We start from the raw sequence: 22,062 nt of genomic DNA, 5'->3' as shown, positions 1-22,062 counted from the left end.
CATAGATAGCTTTTTCTTGATTGATATCCAGCTCAGAATAATTTTATACAGAACACAGAAAATTGAAAATACTGTCTAAATTGAGGCTTTAAGAGTTAAGATTAAAGAGAGGAAGTCAGCTGTGACTTAAAGCAGTGGGCGCACCAAGATATGCCAATGCAATCAACCGCAAAGTTTAATATTATCTCATATTAATGAGCAGTGTGAATTATATATGCATGAGAAACATGGTTTGAACAGGTGGTCATTTCACAGATAACAATGCATTGTTGCTTTTACTCGATTTCACCTTTTGAGCATGAACTTAAATCCTTAGAAGCTAAATTTATGAAGAGAATACACATTAAGGTGTATTATTATACTTGTAATTGCAAAACTGACAAACGTCACTCTGAAGAAATGACAGTTTGAAGGATAGATTCTTGATGACATTGAGAAACATAAAATCAAAGTTTATCACTTACTTGAAGAAGAATGAGATGAAGGTGAAGAGTTTAAAGATTGGGCCCTTTCAAGTATAGTATTCCAATTTTTGTGATAGAATCCAACCGATCGATAGAAATGAGTGGCAGGAGGTGAGAAGTCATCTCTCTCCAACGGCTGTGAAGATACTAAGGACAGCACTCATTGCCCATCTCCAGATCCTAAGTGGGTAACTACCCAGGACTTTCACTCTGAAAAGTTTCACTCTGAAAGGTTTAAGGGAAACGACAGAAAAGTGAAAAGTTAAAATGTGAATAAAGACTAGACCTTTTCCTTGCTGGAAAAGCTTGTCACGTGCAAGAGACATGCACACAAATGCAAGCATAGATTCAAATGCAAATTCAAGGCAGAGATGGAGATAGCAGTGTTCAAGAGCACCTGTGTAAGAAAACATGCCAAAGCAAGAATGAATCCAGCTGTGGTTTTCATGGGATGATTGGAAGAATGCCAATCCTTTTAACAATTTTGGTGGAATTTAATTTTGGTTTTATCATTAGATGGGTTGTAAGTTTTTCTAAAAAGTACTTTAACATTATTTATCATTATTATGGTTTTTATTTATGTTATAAATTTATTTTCATTTTCCTTCCTGTTTAACCACAAATGTTGGAATTGGTTTTCAATGACTGCTCAGCATATATCATTAAACAATAAATTTCTTTGAAGTCAACCACCCTAACAAGCTAATCACTAATAATAAGACAATCGATTTATATCAAGGAAAAAATTTATTTTCATCTAAGATGCTATTGAGTGGTAGGACATTTATCTATTGATACAGAAAAACTAGCCGCTGGGGCCGATGATGAGGACATTTCTTAGCATGCAGCCCCACTTTAAGTCCACTTCTTTGTTCTTGCTGCATATCTTTGAGCACACTTAACACCGCTCTGCTGCTACCATTTAATACAAATAACTCAACTGTGCATTTATCTTCTTACCAAATAAAACAATGGAAAACCATACAATGAGATATATATGGTCATGGTTAAGTAGCTTGTTAAAAATATATATATATCTGGAGGTCATTTTTTAAAGTCCTCTGGATTCTGACGCTAAATAACTTTAAAACCATGATTGCAGCAAACTCATTACAAGCCATTTGTAGTTTATTGTCTTCTCCTAAAATGTTTATTCATAGAAAGTCAATATTGATTATACTGTGCTACAGAGAATAATCAAAATAGCCTATAAGCTCCAGTTATTGGATTTTAAGTTAAGATTCTTATCCACAAAATGAGAGCATAAGATTATTTTTGCTAACTAAATTTGAAAATAATGTTCTCTCTTTTTAAAGACAGTTTTAAAGGCCTTAATAAACCTGTTCAAAAACTATTTTAAGGGTCAGCCCTAGCAACAGATATTAGGTTCATTTGAGGATGAAGTCTTCGAGATTCCAGACCAGAGATTCCCTTGTAGCTTTGGCCAAATGGAACCCTAATACCTACCAGGTCTTTTCACCTTGTACAGTTCCCTTTTTGGATAATTTTCTGATGGAATGTGATTACCAATGTTAGCTCTATTGTGTTTACATCATCTCACCCATTGTCATTCCCTTCATTTTAAGTAATACAAATTTCTCCATATGTTGTACAAGAATAAAATGTATTTGAAATCAATGCCAGCTGAAGCTGACGATCAAAGCTATTTATTTTCACCCGCTGTGTGCAAAATGTGGCCTTTATCTTCACTTTTTTTAATGTATCTTACTATAGTACATTAATATGGAAGTTGATGTTCAAAGTGCTTGCTTTTTATTTCAAACTTTCTGCTGATGCTTTGAAGTTAGTCCCCCAATATTGATATATCAAAGGGAACTAATGGGAATAAAGACAGCAGGGGATGTTGGTTTATTTTTATTTTCATTTTCATCAATGGGATATATAGAGATTGAAAGGAAGTTTAATTTAAGGATGAGGTGTGGTTTTTACTTTATATTTGGTCAGACCCGGCCCCCGCCACCAAATGTTAAAAATACTGGTTTTGAAGGGATACTACTTTAAAAAAATATTCAAGTTTTTCACTAATACTGTGACTTTACCATTAAATAATTATGAATGGTCAAATGTAACATGGTTTGTTTTTAAGAAAAGTTTTTATCATTTACCTTTAGAAACTCTAATAATATGTTACATTTGAGTTATTATGCACATTCTTACCAAGAGAAAATATTAAATGATTTCCATACATTACATAGAAGGACAGTTATTTTAATTACTTTGACATTTGCTAATTATACTAGAGAAAACTTTTAAAACATCTATTTGTCAATTACCACTATAAATCAAGTCTGTGATATTTAAGCAAAACTGTTACTCAGTGGAAGTTAATCTTTAATAATGTTTATGGGAGTGGAAGAACCTATACTTTTAATATCACTTTGTTTTGCTGCCTAGATTCAAAAAATGCTTTTGCTAATGATATTTTATATATCTTATTTTACCAAGAGGTTACTAATATCTATCTATAAAAATGTATTTTGGAAACACTGTTTTACACAATAATCTTCTATCCACCAAAATAACTTTTTATCAATAAAATACTATGTTTAGATATTTCCAAAACATTTAAGAGAAAATGATTTCCACCCTGGAATTCTATTACAAGTGAAATTAGCAATCAATTGTAAGGGTAGTATTAAAACATTTTTAAACATTTAAGTTCTCAAAACTTATTATCCATGCAACTTTTCTTAGGAAGTTATCAATGAATATGTTCTAATAAAATGAAGGAGCAAATCAAGATAGAAGAAAGTATAAATCCATCAAGTAGGTGAAGCAATCAGAAGAGAGACGAAAGGAGTCTAAGTTAATGATGAAAGCTAATCCAAGGGCAACAGATATGGAGAACAGCCACAATGACAGAAGACTCCAGGAGCTAGTCTCCAAGAAATGATGATAGTGATGGGCAGCCTGATAGATAAGGACATTTTTAAAAGATCTATGTCTCTAAAGGAGAGTTTTTGTTTTTTTTTTCTAATTTATTCTCTAGAGGAATAAATTAGAAAAAAAAATTATTTTGGAGGTATTTTTCTAGAACACTAAAAAAATTATTAGAGAAACAAAAATTTATATAAAATAAGAACTATAATCATAGTATACTATGTGACCTAGCTATGAATAAAATTTATATGAGAATAATAATGTAAGCAATGAATATAGAACTAAATATTATTATATAAATATATTAGAATATAGGAAGGGTAGATGTGTGTGTGTGAATACTTTCATGCGTAAACAACTGCAATACCCTAGGCCTATTTGGAAGGGAGCTATGAGAGCTATAGCCTCTTCTATAAATGGAAAGTCAATAGATAATAGCTAATACTACAAAAACTAAGACTTTCAATATAATCACGTTACTTAGAAATATGGAGATAAACTCCAAAAGAAAGAGCTAAGAAAGTTGAAAGTGGTTGCCTATGCAAAACAGAAATAAGGTAGGGAAATATTGTATTTTTATAACAAACATTGTAGAACTCTGACCATGAAAATATGTACGACTTTGATTAAAATATAATTTTTTAAAAGAGAAAAATATTATGTGTGTGTGTGTGTGTATTCAGAATTCACTTAATTCTAGCTACTATTCAGTACTCAACTCTATATAAGAAAAGAGAAACCTTAAAACAGAGGCTCAAAATGTCTTAAATATAAGTCTTTAAGAAATGGTAATTAACTTTTGAGGATGATCACTGACTCCTTCCAGAATCTGGTACAAATTAAGATCTCTCTACAGAGAAAAATGAACTCAAAATTCCACAGAGTACCACAGACTTCCTGAACTCATTCATAGATACTCTGGATAGCCGAGTATCACAATTTAAGAACCCTTATCTTGGAAAAAGTAATAAATATGCAGACATAATGTCAAAGCCTTGAAATGGGCTACATGAAAATTGTTTTTTTACTCACCTGAGTGGCATTCACAAAACTAGCTGTGATTACATAGTCACACGGCAAGGGGTGAGCCACTACATCTTTTCATACAGGTCTACTGTTCTAAGCAGATCTCAAATAAAACCAGACTTTGAGCCTCTGAAATTATTTCCTGCTCTTGGTGTTTTAAGATGAGAGGGCAGTGTTTCTCTCGTGTATGAAATAGATCTCTTTGTTTCAAAGAAAGCATACCTTAGAGATTTGATTGCACAGGATCTCCACACATTTCCTCTCCATTTGCAATGCTTTGTTTAGTTAGAAAGTGAAGGTCCACAGTTTCATCTTCTGGACCCAATTTGGCCACAAAGGATTAAAGAAACCAAAACCAGATTCTTTTCACATTAAAAATGATGAAGGCCCTATGGAATTTGGTATATGAATGTTTACACTTAACATAGAAAGTCTTCAAAACACTAGTGAGGCGAACCAGAATTGGCCAGGAAAGCATATTTTCCAGATTTTGAGTCATTTGCAGGGGTCCATTTTAGGGTTTTTGAGACATTTTATAGAAGACATACACTGAAAGAAAATAAAAACTAAATTAAGAAGCATTAGATAAAATACCAGTTTGGAGTGGCTTCGAACCAGAGAGTTTTCACAGATGTACAATGACTATCTGTTGAGTAAGACTTTGCACCAATCATTCTATACATTAATCTATAATCTATATATAGCCTGCTGCCAAATTAAAAAGAAGCGATATTATATTAGTTACAAAATGAAGAAGAAAATTTAAGCTACTTTTTTTTTCATGCCAACAGGTCTCTATATCTGAAAGATATTAAGTAAAATTTTGCCAGATACTCACACAAAAGAAAAACAACTTAATTTATTTTTCAGTCTTTTTAGAACTGGTCAATTGCAAAGTTACCCTCTCCTCTCCCGCCCGCCCCCTCCCTTTCTCTTAAAAATTATAAAAAGCTACCTCAGAAAGTACTAATTTTCCATCTGGGGGCCTGTATTCAATTGAATTTCACCAAAAGCCCTCTCGATTTCTTTCATCTTTCCAAAAAAGGCTCTCACGAACAGAAATATTTAATAAAATTATTTTTCACTATCAGTTAAAACACTTCCGTCATATGTTTTCCCACAAAATAAAAACAAAGAATCGCAACAGAATTTAAAAATAAAAATTAAGAATAAAACCTGAAAAAATAATATATTAATTGCGTGCAACGAATCATAGGGATATGATAAAAGACAAATCGAGTAATTTACCACTGAAGAGGTGATTTCTCTAACAGCAGTTTGAGGAGAGGACTTCAAGCAGCTCCGTAACTTGCAATCTTTATGACTTTCAAAATTACAGATCAGTACCCGGCCATGCCATCTCTCCAGTCCACCTCAACGGCCCACTTACCCTTCATTGGAGGCAAACTAGAAGTGCATTTTTTTTCTACCAATTATCATTTAATTGATCTACTTCATTACACAGAACAGAATCATTTGCAGGTAAGTATTTAACAACACTTTTTAAACAAATAGTGGAGGATGGCGATTGGAAAATTAGATGAAATTTTACACTAACTCAGAAGCTCTATTTGCACTAATTTCATTAACACCCTCTAACCACTAAAGCTTTTCCTTTACTTGTCTTATTTACTGGTTTGCTAACTGGAAGACAGATGGAGCTGTCATTCTTTTCAGAGTTAGAACTCTCTTCTGGATGGCATGACCAAAACTATAAATTTACTTCATCTCTGTAACCCCCATGTTTTAGTGTCTTGCCCAATATCCCTTTACTTCAAATATTTAAGAGCCTGTTTTGTGTCTTTTGGACACATACACCCGGAACAAGTCAAGAACCCTATTTATATTTCTCGTCTTTCAAAAGACTGCCCTTGACATCACCCCAAGGGCATAGCTAAAGCTCTTGTTCATCTACACTAAACCCTGATTTTATTTGGATAACCTGTGTCTTCCAAAAAGCCAAAGGCTTCACCAACCTTCCATGACAATTCCATCCTTCGCCATTGACTGATTTAGGAGTAGTCCTATGATGTTATTTTGGCTACTCACTCACCAAGAGAGGCTTACAAGGGGTTACATGGGACGATCATGCCCTTAAAAAGACAGGCAGGGAAAAAAGAGCCCCACACTTCCTCTGGGAACACTGTCATGTCTGAGGGTGATTGCTGCAGCCTGTTATTACCAGCCCAAGAATAAAGCTAACCCTCATGGATGGTAGAGCAAAGAGGGTCACAGAGAAGCAAAGACAGAGCCCAAAACATTATGCCTGGAACGTACCCTCCTTATTGTTTAAGCCAGTGGGTCCAGGTTTTCTCTGATCCTTTTACCAGACAGCATCCTAACATATTCACAGGGTAAACCTGGAGGACCTTTGTCCAGGAGATCTTCTTTGGTCTCTGCTCTGTTTTTTGCTAATATTCTCACAATTCTCACTCTCCAAGTATAATAAGTGGTTAAATGAACCAAATGGGAAAACATTCCTAGGCCAAAACATTCATTAAATTTCCCTTAACGTCATCAGAAATAGGCCAGATTCCCTGAAAAAAATCTCAAGATATATCTTTGGGAAAAGCTTGGAAACTAAGTTATAATAATTACTAATGATACAGAGTAATAGCCCCACAAAGGGAGATTGTGGGCAATAACCATTTGAGTAATTATTTTTGTTCATTTGGGGATTTAAAGAAAAAGAGTTATACTTAGTTCTAAAAACAAATAAATAACAACAACAACAACAAAATCCAGAAGCCATAGAAATAAAGACAAAGTAGGAAAGTATAATTTTTTAAAAAACATGTAGCACAAAAATATAGTTCTCTCCAAACAAGGGAACTTAATATAGTTTGCTTGAGAGGTTTCACTTCTAAATAAATCATATTTTAAAATCAGCAATGGATAAGCACAATAAATAACTTCATCACTAATTGTATATTATCAGTATTAAAATGTACAATTCCTCCTTCTCTAAGTGGGCTATTGAACATTGTAGGGATATCTATAGAAAGCTAGATCTCAATTAATACCAATAACAAGGTTTTAAAAATGAACTAAACATGAGGGGCTCAACAGTCAGAGGTGGTTTCAAGTTGTTGTGGACTTTAGCTAGTTGCTAGGATAATACTCAATACATCAAGTTAAGAATAGAGGACAGTGATCTAACTAGCTGCCTGCATTTCCCTGGAACACCTAGGTGAATGTCATTCTGCTTTCTCTTAAACAGACAAAACTCTTCAGATGGAATTGGTAGAAAGTGAAAGACTGAGTCTAATGTGGTAAGAAGCTGTTAAAAGATTAGTTTTGGCTTTCGGTGGAAAAACAATTATGCTGAATTACAAACACATCTGCCACACACTCAGCAAACTATCAGAGAAGTCAGATTTTCCTCACATTTTACTTCTTGGAAACTTTTCAATTTTCAAATAGAATACAGTGCTCTAGTTATTGCTTACATGAATTTTCTTTAAATAAACTCAGAACAAATTTAGAAAGCCTGATATTGTTTCCTATAGAACTTTTTTTTTTCCAACCACTTACCCAAAAGGAAATAAAAGTTACACTCTCTATTTCTGTAGTGCTTTACAGTTTTCAAAATTCTTTAATGGGCATTCACTTGATAAAGAACATTCAATCATTCACTTGCATTAACTCACTTGATCAAGAACAGCAAACTTAGCAAGCTTCTTACAGCTCTACTTAGAGCAATTCTACAAAGAAAAGGGTGTTCATTTCTGTCTATGGTCTCATTCATTCATTCATTCAGTAAAAATTCATTGCCTGCTACATGTCAGATGCTGCTCTAAACTCTGGGAATACAGCTGTGGGAAAAAGAGATGGACAAAATTTCAGTCCTCAGCATGCTCACATCCTCATAAATGCAGCATAACTGTTTTACATATTTCCATCTAGTTATGGTCCAGACAATCAAATAGCTTAGTTTTTCTGTGCTGCAGTGTGGAAGGAGGTCTATATAATTATTTGAAGGAGCAAAACCCAAAAACTAATAAATTGAGATAGATTATTGTTTAACAGTATGGAGAAAGTTTATCAATTTGTGAAGTAAAAAAAATCGGGATCTTTTGAAGTAGTTCTCAAGTAAGAGAGTGGGATTTCCATTCATCATGAATCCAGTGAAGAACAATGAACATCACAGTACTTCCTATACCCATTCATCACACAGAGATTTATTACATGCAAGGCATATTACATTTGCTTTCACTTGAATACTTACATTAACTCTTAGATAATAGTATCATTATTTGGTTGGTGATTATCTCCCTCCTCAGAGTGACCTATGCCTGATCACCTCACTCTAGCAGTTTGTCATGTCCAGTTCAACCTGCACATCATGGAATTAGACAGCCACCCCTGGAGTGCTCTCTCCATATCATGTTAAAACACACTGAACTTGGGTAACAAAAATTCAATGGGTAATCTAGCACCCATTAGTCATAAGTCTAGCCACTTGTTACTTTAGAAATGGAAATGTAGGGTTCTGAAAACATTGGGCATAGGATGCTCCTTTTATGGGGGAATAGATATGGTCACAGTGACAGGCAGGACTAGGTAGGGTAAAGTTTTCCCCCTGGGGAGCCAGGGCAAGGCTAGGCTTACCAGAGGCTGGGACTCACCAAAGACAAACATGCTTGTTTTGTAATTTGCCTGAGAGTTTCACTTTTCTTTAACTTACCAGACATATTTCCTGGGTATGAGACAAGAACAAGGAGAAAACCTCCAGCAACCTAACTCCTGATGGACCTGCCCCCTCATTGTGCACCAAGTACATGAAACCTGTATGGGGAAAGGTCTGTGATAATGGGGCACAGTTGAGACAGAGGGAGAAAGGAAAAGAAATGAGTCTTCTCTTCAAGAGAAAAAACTGTCCTTATCTAGGTCAACACAAATTAGTAATCCAAAAAAATTTACTATAGCACTCTTTTCATCCCTCATATGTCTCCAGAATGCAAAATTCTTAAAAATTGCTGATCCTGTACAAATTCCATTCTCCCAGGTGCATTTTAATTACTAAAACATTTACCCAGAGTTAATAGATTCATCGTTAGTTAACATCATTACTTCATTAGACTGATCCTGCTAGGTAATATAGGGGAGGGAGGTTTTTTTGTTTTTTGTTTTTGGATGGATTTTAGTTTAAGGGCATCCCTTTCAAGGATCAGCAGTAGGGTTTTCATGGGATGCTTCAAGAACAGAGCATGTCTACACTGCAGAAGCCCTCTGTGCTACAACCGCCCCCTCCAGAATACCTACAAGAGAATATCCTTCCTTGTCCATAGCTGGCCCTAGGGTTTACAGGTAGAAATGACAGTAAACTGAGCAGAGTCCTGCTGCCTCCTTGGGGGATGTGAAAACCTCTTTACACTGGAAGAACTGTTAGAGCCATCATCTGTCTTTCTGGAATGGTCACTACAGATTGTGGGTCAAAATTCTATCTTTATATGTGATCTGACCACTGTCCCTTGGTATATTTAATTTTTTATCTTCACACTGGAGGAGTAGTTAGACCACTCAGAATTCAGAAGGCTCAGCCTGTCCTACGACTGATGCCTGTAGGTTCTTTTTGATTTCCGCTGAAGGCTGGATGCTAGATAAACTCTGGTTTTAGTTACAAAACCCAAAGGATCCGAGGAAGCCAAGTATGTGTGCCAAGCAGTTCTGGCCTTCAGTATTTATCAAGGACCTGGTTGCAATTGAATCCTTACAGTTTTAGAAAGGAATCTCGCTAAGAGTCCAGAAAGAATCATCTAGTGTCACATGGGGATAGATTTATTGGTAAAAAGGCTAACGATAAGAGAATTATGAAATCTTCTTAGTTTGTTATTTAAAAGATGCCAAAGTACTTAGCATCTATCAAATGGCAAAAGCATATACAAAAATTTAAGAGTCTGTTGACCTCTCTCTAAGTCTACCCATGAGCCTAGGGAAGCTTTGAACTCTTGAGAGGACTGTGTCTAGCTAATAATCCTCTGGGGATATGAGGTGACAGATGCACTGAAACCTCTTCAAGAACCAGTTTTCCCCAATAGCCAAAAGTCACAGAATAACAGAGCTGTGTGAGGCGACCTTGGCAAAGACATGCAAGTCATGCTGGCCATTGAGTTCAGGAGGAGGTCAAGATTTGTACAGTGCACACCACCCAATTACAATCTATTTGTGGAAAGCGTAATGTGTATTTTCGTTAAAGGACAACCATATGCCGAGAAGAATTAAGTTGGCAGTCTGGTGTTTAAAGGATCCAGATCATAACCAAATAAAGTAAGTGCAGAAGGAAAATTTCACAAACAAATATTTGACTCAAGTGGAGATATGCTGAAATGACAGATAAAAATGAACTATATGTAGCATTAGTTGTGTCAAAGTCTTCAAGGTGACAAAAAAGTCACACAGCTTTTTTAAATGGACAAGCCCTGAGAGATGAGCCCCTGGTCAAGCAATTCATTTACTTTCCAGCTGACCACAAACTTACCAATAAGCCATGAAATTGTGTCTGGAGGCCAACTATAGCCAGGCCCATGAAGTCAATTCGTCACTTTCTGGAATGGCTTTCAAAAATTAAAAATAGAAAGACACTCAATGAAAAACTAGATACTGCATTGTGTGATGAGTCTCATTGGACTAAGAAAAAAGCACAATTTAACTTTATATTTATAGGAAGAGAGTTGAAATGAGGATTATTTAAAAGGACTTCCAAAAATAAATTAGTAAAGAGACTCCTCTCCTTGATATTTTCAAACCATGGCTTTGAGCAGCAAGGGGTTAGCTGGGTGCGTGACTAAGGCACTGTGTAGGTATGTTTCCATGCCTTCTAGAGAATTACACACAATCATAGAATTACTTCTGCTTCCTGACAGCATGGAATCTGCAATAAAACCCTGCTTTCTTGAACCCTCTCCAAAATCATCAAGCATAAGCCCAAATCTTTAATAAGTCCTTTCTAACATGGCCTTGCTGAGACACCCCACAATTTCCCATGCAGTAAAGTTGCCCTCATTGGAATTTATTGATAAAGCCAAACTTTCTTCCACTACAGGTGGATCCCTGGTAGTACCTCACCGGAGGGCACTGTCAATGTAATAATAGACTAAAGTACTAGTACAATCTAACAGTTCGAACTGAAGCAAGCTGTGTACACACCTATTACCAGTTACTGTAGGAAATTCGGTCGAATTTCTTTTAAGGTTCACTCCTAATCATTCTTTAAAACATGATCAAAAATCATTAGTTTACAGCCATGCTACCCTGAACAAGCCCGATTGCATTTGATCTCGGAAGCTAAGCAGGGTCGGGCCTGGTTAATACTTGGATGGGAGACCGCCTAGGAAAACCAGGTGCTGTAGGCGTAGAAAATAAAATTTAAAAATAAGGGATTGTAAGCTGACAAGTTCCTTGCAATCTGTGAGGTCAACCAAGGGTTGCCTAGCCTAAAAAAAAAGAAAATATATAGTCAATGTGATTCAGGACAGGGCAAATTCCCCCAAGTTGGGTGGAGCTCAAGTCCTGCACTGAAAGAGAGAGAGAGAAAGAGAGAGAAACAATGAGAGGGACCCCCAAGTGATCAGGGAATTCAGTTTATACATCAGTCTTAGTTTCTATGAATTACAGTTGTAAGACTTTATCTACCTATTTACCTTTGATGGTATGGGTATACAGTGTGAAAGTGAGGGTATGTAGCAAGAAAGAAAGGGGTATGTGGCAAGAAAGCCTGTTAGCAATTCCTAGCCTTTGATCCATAGGTTCTCCTCGGTTTTGACTATAGAAAGAATGATTGTGTTTATTTTGTGGAGGGCGTAACTTAAAGACTCTGTTTTCCTGTTTTCCCTTCACGCTGTGGGTAAATGGTTTGTTAACAATCTTTCTTTGTTCTGTAGGTTTCCTCATGGTCTGGCCATAGGGCTGATCGATCAGCATATTTCAGTCTCTGAATATAGCTTGATTTAACATTTAGTTCTCTTGCCTCCTCCCTACATTAAATGCATGTAGCCTCTTTCCCTGTCTCTACCTCTAAGAAGAATTCCAGGCCAGTCTTCTTCTCTCTCTGCCCCATGTTCCCATGTAGGAAAGGTACTGACTAGCTTGATCAGCTCTGGGCCACTGATTGTACAAAATCTAGGGAGTGGGAGAACCAGCAACAAAGGAAAGACTCATGGAAGGTGAAATCAACCTATACAATAAAGAGTTGAGCTAGGGTAGAGTGGGGCAGGAAAAAGAGATTCTGTATCAATTGGATTCGTAGGGGCCAATTTTGGAGATGAGTTCAGAGCATGGAAGAGAAGACTTTGAAGAGTTGCAGTAGTAGAGAACTTGGATGTAAGATGAGGAAAAAGTTGTTTTGTGCTTATTCAAGTACCACACACCCTCAACCCTCTCTCTCTTGCTCACCTTCTTAAAACAAAAACCGTAACAACTTGGTCTTTTTGGGAGAGATGGTAGGAAAGATTTCAATTTCTTTTAACTATTTATTATTGTTGCTGGTCCTTTTTTTAAAAAAAAAAGTCTACTCCACCCCCATGACTGCTGGATGTGACAGCTGAGCATTATACAATTTACATTGAAAAGCTGGCTCAAGAGTGCCTAATTTTTGCCCCCGTCCTAGCCCCTCTCCTCACCCACCCCTGCCTTATTGTGTTTATATCCACTATGGAACTCACAGAGGAAGAGGCAGGATGGCCTGCAATATCAGACTGCTGTTATTTTTTAGTTGCTGGATCTGTCTCTCCTACCGAAATATAGATGCTCTGAGGGCTGGACCCTATTTATTTTATCCACAGTCACGTGTAGGATGAGACAGTCATTCAGCATACTCTGTTTTACCAAATAAATGTTACCTGGCCTCTTGTTCTAGCCATCATTACCCAGGTTGGTCACTGACAAAGCATTGTAAGGGAGCCATTGTAAGTCAGCCAGCATTGTCTCCTCCTAATACCCTGGCTGTTTCTCTTTTTTCTTCAGGCCCTCTTTTAGAATAATAAGAATTAATGCTGCTTACAGGTAGTATACTAAGTCCTTTATATTCATTATTTATACTACTTCTCACAACAATTCTGTGAGGTAGGCATTATTCTTCCCATTTAAACGTACAAAATCTGAGGCTTGGAGAGGTTTCAATGATGTGCCTAGAACATAGCTAGTAAGTAATGAAAGTGGGACCTAAAACCCAGGCCTACTTGGGTTCCATACTTTTCACTGTCGTGCCATGAAAGAGAAACTAAATCTTATTCAGAGCCCTTCTGTCAGGCTCTACCCTGTTATCAGACTTCTTTCCACCACCTCCCCAAACTACAGCTCAACAGGACCCCCTCCTCTTGAAGCTCTCCCTCACATGACAGACACGCTGTTGTTCTACCCACTCTTCATTGAAGGCCCCACTCAAATGTCTCCTCTGTCATAAGGCCATCTTTGCTTTCTCCACCTTTCAACTGAATGTGATCTTGCTTCTCTCTCACATTTGGTTTGAGCTCTCTTATAACACACATTATATTCTACCTCGAATTAGAACAATGCTGATGTACATGTTTTACTTTATTCTCCTTTACCTTCCCCAAAAGGCATAACAATAGCAAACACATATAGCACTTACTAAGTGTCAGGGAATAGTCTAATCAACTGACATATCTTTAGTAACTGAATTTGTATAATAACTCCTTATACTACATACTATGGCACAGAGAGGTCAGCAAACTTGCCTGGGGTCACAAAACCAACAAGTAGGTGAGACAGAATTTGACCTAGACAATCCAGCAGCAGTGCCCAGGCCCTGAAATGTTGGGCCAGGCTGCCTATACATGACACATTAAGATCTCATAATTGTTGCTGAGTCAAAGAGTGAATGAATACACAACTGAATATGTGCAAGGCAACCAATTCAGTGTAAAATTAACCAAGCCAGTCACAGTATTTGCTTTATTTGACATATAGTTACCTCAAATTCATGACATTAGAATGACTATTTTTCGTTATTTATTTTTTATTCACCTAATAAAAATTTTCTTCAGACTACGTGTCAGGCCCAGGGCTAGAATCTACATGAATTTGTGCCCTTGAGAGCTAGCTCACAACGATTCAGTGAGAGGGGCAGGTGCCTACCATTTGCACTAGAAATGCCATATCTAGTATTTTATAACTAACTATAGTTGGCTTTCTTCCTTTTGTGAACCATGAACTAAAGCAGTGCTTCAATCTAAGGTGATTCATCCTTCCCCATCTGGCATAGTCTGGAAATGTTTTTGATATCACAACTGGGGATATGGGTGGTACTGGCATCAGGTAGGTTGAATCCAGGGATGCCGCTGTTGTACATAGGGCAAGACACCCCCGTGACAAAATGTCAATAGTGCTGAAGCTGAAAAACTCTGTTTCAAAAATATAAAGAAAAAAACTGTATCAAAAATCAAAGATGCAACTAGTAGATAAATAAATCCTGGAACCTGATATATAGTACAATGATTATAGACAACAAAAGTGTATTCTAAATAAATTTGCTAAGAGATTAGATTTTAATTGTTGCCAACACTAAGAAATAATAATTATAAGGAATAATAGAGGTGTTAGATAATACTATAATAGCAATCATATTGCTGTAATATTACAGTATAAATGTATCAAATCAATGTTGTACACTTTAAATGTATATAATGTTGTATGTCATATATAACTCAATTTTTTTTTCAATCAAAGATGAACAAAAAAGCTCTCATTTAGAGAGTACCTCTCATACTGCTTGGGGGAAAGGCCTGTGTAAAATTGAGAAAAATAAATTAAACCATAGCACTGATAAAGAAATAAAGCATACTTGGCAAAATAAAATCAAGTTTAAAATACTCCTTGAATCTACAGCATTGGCAAATTTATCTAATTACTGGGAATTTGCAAATAGTCAGTGGTGCTAGTGTGCTCAAAGAAGGAAGATTCGATTTCCAGCCTCCCCAAGAAATTCTCTTAGGAAAATCTGTTAGCTATCCTGTGTGCTAAAGGGCTGAGATTCTACAATGAGAAACTGCTTCATCTGAGACAAAACATGACTTCTAAACCTGAGGTGGTCAAGAAGTCTGACCCAGGAATGCCCATTTTATTTTAGAAGTTAAATATGGACCTCTAGAGACCACTTCCTGAAAAACCGGGCCTCCAGAGAGGGGGTGAGAGAGCAACCCCTTTCCTGATGCACAGGGCCCCCGGCTTGGGTTGTTTTTGGGTTTTTAGGGGGTTCCAGGGATTCTTTCCCCCAATTCTTCTTTTCCACCCTTAAGGGGGAGTTGTTCCTTTTCTTGGGGAGTAAAAAATGTGGCATAGCACCAGAATGCTATGTTTAGATCTACCATTTGTTAGCTGTGTGATCCTGGATAAATTGCTTAACTTCTCAGTGTCTCAGTTTTGTCACCTATAAAATAGAAAATGATAATCTACCCCATTCATTTCTTGGGAGAATGAAATAAACTAACACAAGTAAAGCGCTTAGAATAAATCCTTGCACACAAGAAGTGCTATACAAAGCTTTGTTATTATTATCAAAGTGTGAGCTCATCGAAGGAAGAGGCTGTCTCTCATTTTATGGACTTCTTTGGGCTTAGCACAGTGTCTTTGTCATTCCCACAGTGTTTTACAGTGATTAAATTCCCAAGCATTTTGCTTCAGTTTGTCAATATTTCGTTCAGAAGCTCTTGCATCAATGTTGATATAATTTTGAGTTTTTGTCAATTTGATAGATTATCTGGTAACTTTTTCAAGTTTATTTACAGTTAAAATCAAGGGTAATTGTCACAAAAATTTAGATTTAGTAATTAAAATGCTTGACAAAAGTGCTTTAGTCAGTATGGAGAAAAGGAACTGACAAGGGTTGGGTGTGGAAATGGGAAGTGGGAAGAGGAAAATAAATATAAAAATATTTTCTCATTTCCATTGACATTTCTTTTTGGATGCATTTGTTAATGTCTATGTCCATTTTTCTATTGCATCGAGTGCCCTAATCTAAATAAGTGTACAGCACCAGCATGCTGTGTTCAAATCCCATTTCTACCATTTGTTAGCTGTGTGATCTTGGATAAATTACTTAACTTCACAGTGCCTCAGTTTTTTCATCTATAAAATGAGGAGTGATAACCTACTTCATTAGCCTGAGTTATTCATATGCATAAATGCTTATAACCACCAGACCATGATCTGAAACAAACAATTCTAGCACCTCTGCTCCTTCCTAATCCACATTCTCCATAAAGTAACCACTCTCCATCTTCCACTGCTACTATTAGTTTTGTGAGTTCTTGAACTATGTAAAAATGAAGAGGTTTTTCTATTTTTTTCTAGAAGCTTAATTGTTTCACTTTTATAATTAAATCTATGATTCATTTCACATACATTTTGTGTGTTGAGTAAGCTACATACAGGTCTATACATATATTCAATTGCTTCATTACTATTTATGGAAAAGATTATCATTTCCCTACTGAGTTACGGAGCTACCTTTGTCATAAACCAGCTAACCTTCTACGTGAGAGTCTGTTTCTATACTCTCTACTCTATTCCTTGGTATACTTGATTATTCTTTGTCAATATCACATTGAATTAATTTTGGTAATTTTATAGTTTCATAAGTTTTGAAATTTGGTAGCATACAAGTCCACCAATTCTGTTTTTCAGATTGTCTTGGGATTCTAGATCTTTTGCATTTCCAAATAAATTTTAAATTCAACTTGTATATTTCAAAAAAACAAAATACTTCTGTTGGGATTTTTATTAGGATAATGTTGAATCTATATATCAGTTGGAAAGAACTGACATAATAACCATATTTAGTCTTTAATGTCTAAGCATGGTGTATCTCTCCATTTATATATGACTTTTAAAATTTTTCTCAGCAATGTTAGTCTTTGGTGTAGAGATCTTGCACATCTTTTATTAGGCTTATTCCTAAGTATTTAATTTTTTTCGTTTTTATTGTTAAAAATATTTTATTTAAAATTTATTTTCCAATAGTTTGTTTCTACTGTATAGAAATGCAACCAGTTTTTTGTGTGTTGGCTTTATATACAATAATATGAAATTTGTTGATTAAATCTAAATATGTAGATTCTTTTGAATTTTCTATGTAAATATTCATGTCACATGTGAATAATGTAAATTTTAAATCTTTATTTTCTATTTTTATATCTTTTCTTTTCTTGCCTTATACCCCTTGAATCCAGGGACATTTTCAAAGTGTGGACATTTTTGACAGGACCAAATATTAAAACCCTTTGGCGTGAACCAATTATGCTTACGGGCGTTTCAAGGATGTTTTGGCATTCACCAAATGTCTCCACAGATGTTTGGGACAGGAACAAATGTTCACTAATTAACTACATTGATTCATATTTTTGATTAGTAAAATAGCCTCTCTGTTCTAAAATAAACACCACTGGGTCATGATGCATTACCATAGGTCTCATTTGCTAATATTTTGTTTAGGATATTTTCTCTATGTTTCTGACGTATAGTGGTCTATAACTTTCTTTTATTTCCTTTGTCAGCTTTAGGTCTCATTGTTACATTATCCTCATTAAGTAAGTTGGGAAATGTCCCTTCTTCCTCTGCTTTCTAAAAGATTATGCTTAAGATTGGTATTAGTTCTTCCTTAAATATTTTGAAGAGTTCATTAGCAAAGCTGTCTAGGCCTGGAGTTTTCTTTGTGAGAATATTTTAAATTATAGATTCAGTTATGTTAATATATGTAGGATTATTCAGATTAGCTATTTCTTGTTAGGTAGTTTTAGTAAATTGTGTTTTCCTTCTCTTTTTCCCATTTTTTCCTTGATTGGTCATGCATCAGGGTTTTATTAATTTTATTCGTCTTTTCAAAGAATGACTTTTAATTTTATTGATTTTCTCTATTTACAACTGCTTTCTATTTTACTGATACTACTTTTGTCTTTGATTTTGTTATCTTTCTTTGGATTTAATTTTCTATACTATATCAAAATTTTTTGAGATGGAAGCTTAGATTTCTAATTTTCAAATTTCTTCTTTTCTAACATATTTGAAGCTATAATTTTTCCTTTAAGTACTGTTTTAGCTGCATTTGACATTTTGATACGTCATATTTTCATTATCATTCCCTTCAAAATAAAGTCTAATTTTTATTGTGATTTTTTTCTTTGACTCATGAGTTAATCCGATATGCATTGCTTAATTACCAAACAGTTAAATGTTTTCAAATTATCTTTCTGTTTTTGCTTCTTGTTTAATTCCACTCATGTCAGAGAACATACTATATATTATTTCAATCCTCTGAAGTTGGTTAAAACTTGTTTTTTATTCCAGCATATGATCTACTTCAGTGACTCTTACACCATATGTATTTTAAAAGAATATGTATCCTACAACTTTGGGATACTAATTCTTTGCCTTCTTGTTTTGCCAGTTGCTGAGAGAAGTGCTTTTCAATCCACATCTATAATTGTTAATTTGTATAATTTTTTTACAGGACACTGAACAACTATTTGGTCAGAGAAGAAATAAAAAAAGAAATCAAAAGATACACAGAGACAAATTAAAATGAAAATAGCACATACCAAAATTTGGAGGATGCAGCAAAAGCGGTGCTAAAAGGAAAGTTTATAGCAACACAGACCTAACAAAAAAGAAAAGAAAAATTTCAAACAAACAATTTAATTCTACACCTTAAGGAACTAAAAAAGATGAACGAACAAAGCCTGAAGTCACTAGAAGGAAAGAAATAATAAAAATCAGAGTGGAAATAAGTGAAGTAGAGTATAAAAAGACAGCAGTCAAAATTACTGAAATGAAGAGCTGGTTCTTTGAAAAGATAAACAAAATTGAAAAAAATCCTAGCTAGACTCACTAAGGAAAAAAGAAGGCTCAAATAAAATCAGAAATGGAAGAGAAGTTACAACAGATACCATAGAAACACAAAGGATTATACGAGATGATTATGAAAGGTTACATGCCACCTTGGGCAAGCTTAAAGAAATGGACAAAATTGTAGAAGCAGATAACCTTCCTAGACATGAAAAACTAGAAAACCTGAATAAATGGATCACTAGTAAGGAAACTGAAACAGTAAAAAGACCTCCCCAAAAACAAAAGTCCAGGACCAGATGGTTTCACTGGTGAATTCTGCCAAACAGTCAAAGATATAGCACCCATTCCTCTCAAACTCTTCATTTTACAAGGCCAGCATTACCCTGGTACCAAAACCAGGCGAAGACGAGAGAAAAAAGGAAAAGAAACTTATAGGTCAATATATCTACTGAACATACATGCAACAATCTTCAACAAAATACTAGCAAATACAATACAATACATTGAAAGGATATACCAACATCAAGTAGAATTTATTCCAGGGATGCAAGGATAGCTCCACATTTGCAACTCTTAACAAAATATTTTTGTTGTATATACTTTAAGTATATGTTATTAGATACATACATATTTAGAATTATGTTTTCCTATTGAATTGATCCTTGTATCATTATGAAATGTTCCTCTTTATATCCTTATGTCTTGTCTTAAAGTGTACTTTGATATCTGTAGCTATGCCAGCTTTCTTTTGACTAGCAGTAGTACAGCATATCTTTACCATTCATTTACTTTCACCTTATCTGTGTCTTTATGTTTCATGTGTAAATTACAAACAGGAAATATTTGGGATACTTAAAATCCAGTCTGGCAATCTTGGTCTCTCAAACATAGCATTTAGTCCACTAATGTTTAATGTAATTACTAACATATTAGGGTATAACTCTAATTGCTTTTTGTTTCTATCTAACCATGTTTTTTGCTATTGTTGTTGTAGTAGTTGTTCCTTTGTTCTTGCTTTCTAAACTTCTGTTTAATTAATCAAATATTTTTCAGCATTCCATTTTATATTTTCTGTTAGCTTTTAGTTAAGTATTTTTATGTTATTCTTTTCGCAGTTACTCTAAATATTATATGCATTTCATTCTTGACTAAGTACGATCTATACCTTAAATTAGTACTTTCACCACTTCTTGGATAATGCAGACAGCTAACTCCATTTACCCTTGTCCTGCCTTTGTGCTATTACTTTCAAATATTTCACTTTCACAAATGCTATAAACTTAAGACATTACTATTGTTGTTGCTTTAAGTCACAAATACTTTTTCACATTTACCCTTTCTGGGGACCATCTTTTCTTCCTGCAGTTTTTTGGGATAGATTTCTTTCACCTTGAAGAACTTTCTTCAGGATTTCTTGTACTGAAGGTCTGCTAGTTACAACTTTGCTCAACTTTTAATTGTCTGAAAATGTCTTTAGTTTGCCATAACTTTTGAAAAAAAAAAATTTCATTAGGACACAGAATTCTACATTGGTGGGGTTTATTTTCTTTCAGTACTTTAAAAATATCATTTCATCGACTTATACTTCCATAATTTTTGTTGAAAAGTTAACTGTTTGTCTTACTGTTGCTCTTTGAAGATCTAGTCTGAAGCACATATGTTTCTTACGTGTCCATATTTTCCATCTCCCTCCATCACATAATATAAGGTTTGATGGCAGAAACCACATGTGACTTGTTCATTCACAGCATCTAGAATTGTGCCTGGCACCTATATATTCAGTGCATAATTTCTGAAAGAATTTTTAAATGAATCAATTGAATACTATGATTATAATGCAATGCCTAACACAAAGTAGATACTTAACAAAGAGTGAAGGAATGAGATCATTGTTCCTTGACAAGAGCCATACTCTTATTTCTAAGTTCACAGTGCCATTCAGACTGTTGCACAGATCTCTACCTTCAATTAAATTTTACCACTGCATAAACATTTTCTTAACCATGTTAGTAGTTTTGATAAACTCTACTTGCATATTATATGTCCAGATAATGACATCTGAAAATAAGACATTAGCAGAGGTAAGATCCTTTTTAAGTTATTTATAATATTAAACATGAGCCAAGCCAAAATGCATTGTTGCCTTCATAATACAATTTCTAAAGAATGGAGATTGATTAGACACAGAAATTAAAAGAGCTTACAGGTGATTTTAAGCAAATAAAGATGATGCCCATTCTCAAAATCTGCCTTAACAACCAGCAGAGCCAGACTTACAAACAGGTAAAATTTCTTCTTGACAAAATAAAGGAAGACATCGTGTTTTAAAATAAACTGGTCTCGCAGTTTACTCTCATCTACTTTTTGCAATTAAGCACATTCAGTCCTCTTGTCAATTAACAAATGGTACAAAATCAACAAAAGTTTCGCCTAAGTGATTACTTAATGACTTCTAGATTTCCTCTATATCAGTTTACAACACTGGAGGCAAGGCTTTGAAGCTCAAAAGCTTATCTAACCTCTGGTTCTTTAATGAAAGGATAAAATGGATAGGCTGTGCATTGGAGCAAACCATTGCTCCGCCATATCCAGTGGAGGGCATAGAAAAGAGTGGGGAAATGGGAAAAGTGACCATTAATCTGTGAGTCAACACATGATCTTTGGATAACCCACACCCAGGAACTTCTGTAATAATGAGAAGAGCTGAGATCTGACTATTTTTATATTTTGAAACATCCATCTGGGGTCAAACTTTATAAAAATCAAGAGTAGTAATGAATAAATTATTTGTTTATTCAATAAATATTTGTTGTACGCCTATTTTGTGCTTGGGTGTTTGTGACAGAATGGTGAATGGGATAGTCAA

At 35.0% G+C, this 22,062-nt stretch overlaps 1 pseudogene; it reads left to right on the top strand.

Annotated features, from left to right (window-relative positions):
- Positions 1-11,627: 11,627 nt before the first annotated feature.
- LOC111729388 lies at positions 11,628-11,746 on the top strand (annotated as a pseudogene).
- Positions 11,747-22,062: the final 10,316 nt, after the last annotated feature.

Source organism: Pteropus vampyrus, unplaced genomic scaffold (genome assembly GCF_000151845.1).
Source record: "Pteropus vampyrus isolate Shadow unplaced genomic scaffold, Pvam_2.0 Scaffold260, whole genome shotgun sequence".
NCBI classification, from domain to species: Eukaryota; Metazoa; Chordata; class Mammalia; order Chiroptera; family Pteropodidae; genus Pteropus; species Pteropus vampyrus.
Note: the sequence above shows the minus strand (reverse complement) of the source record. Positions and strands in the feature narration are given on the sequence as shown.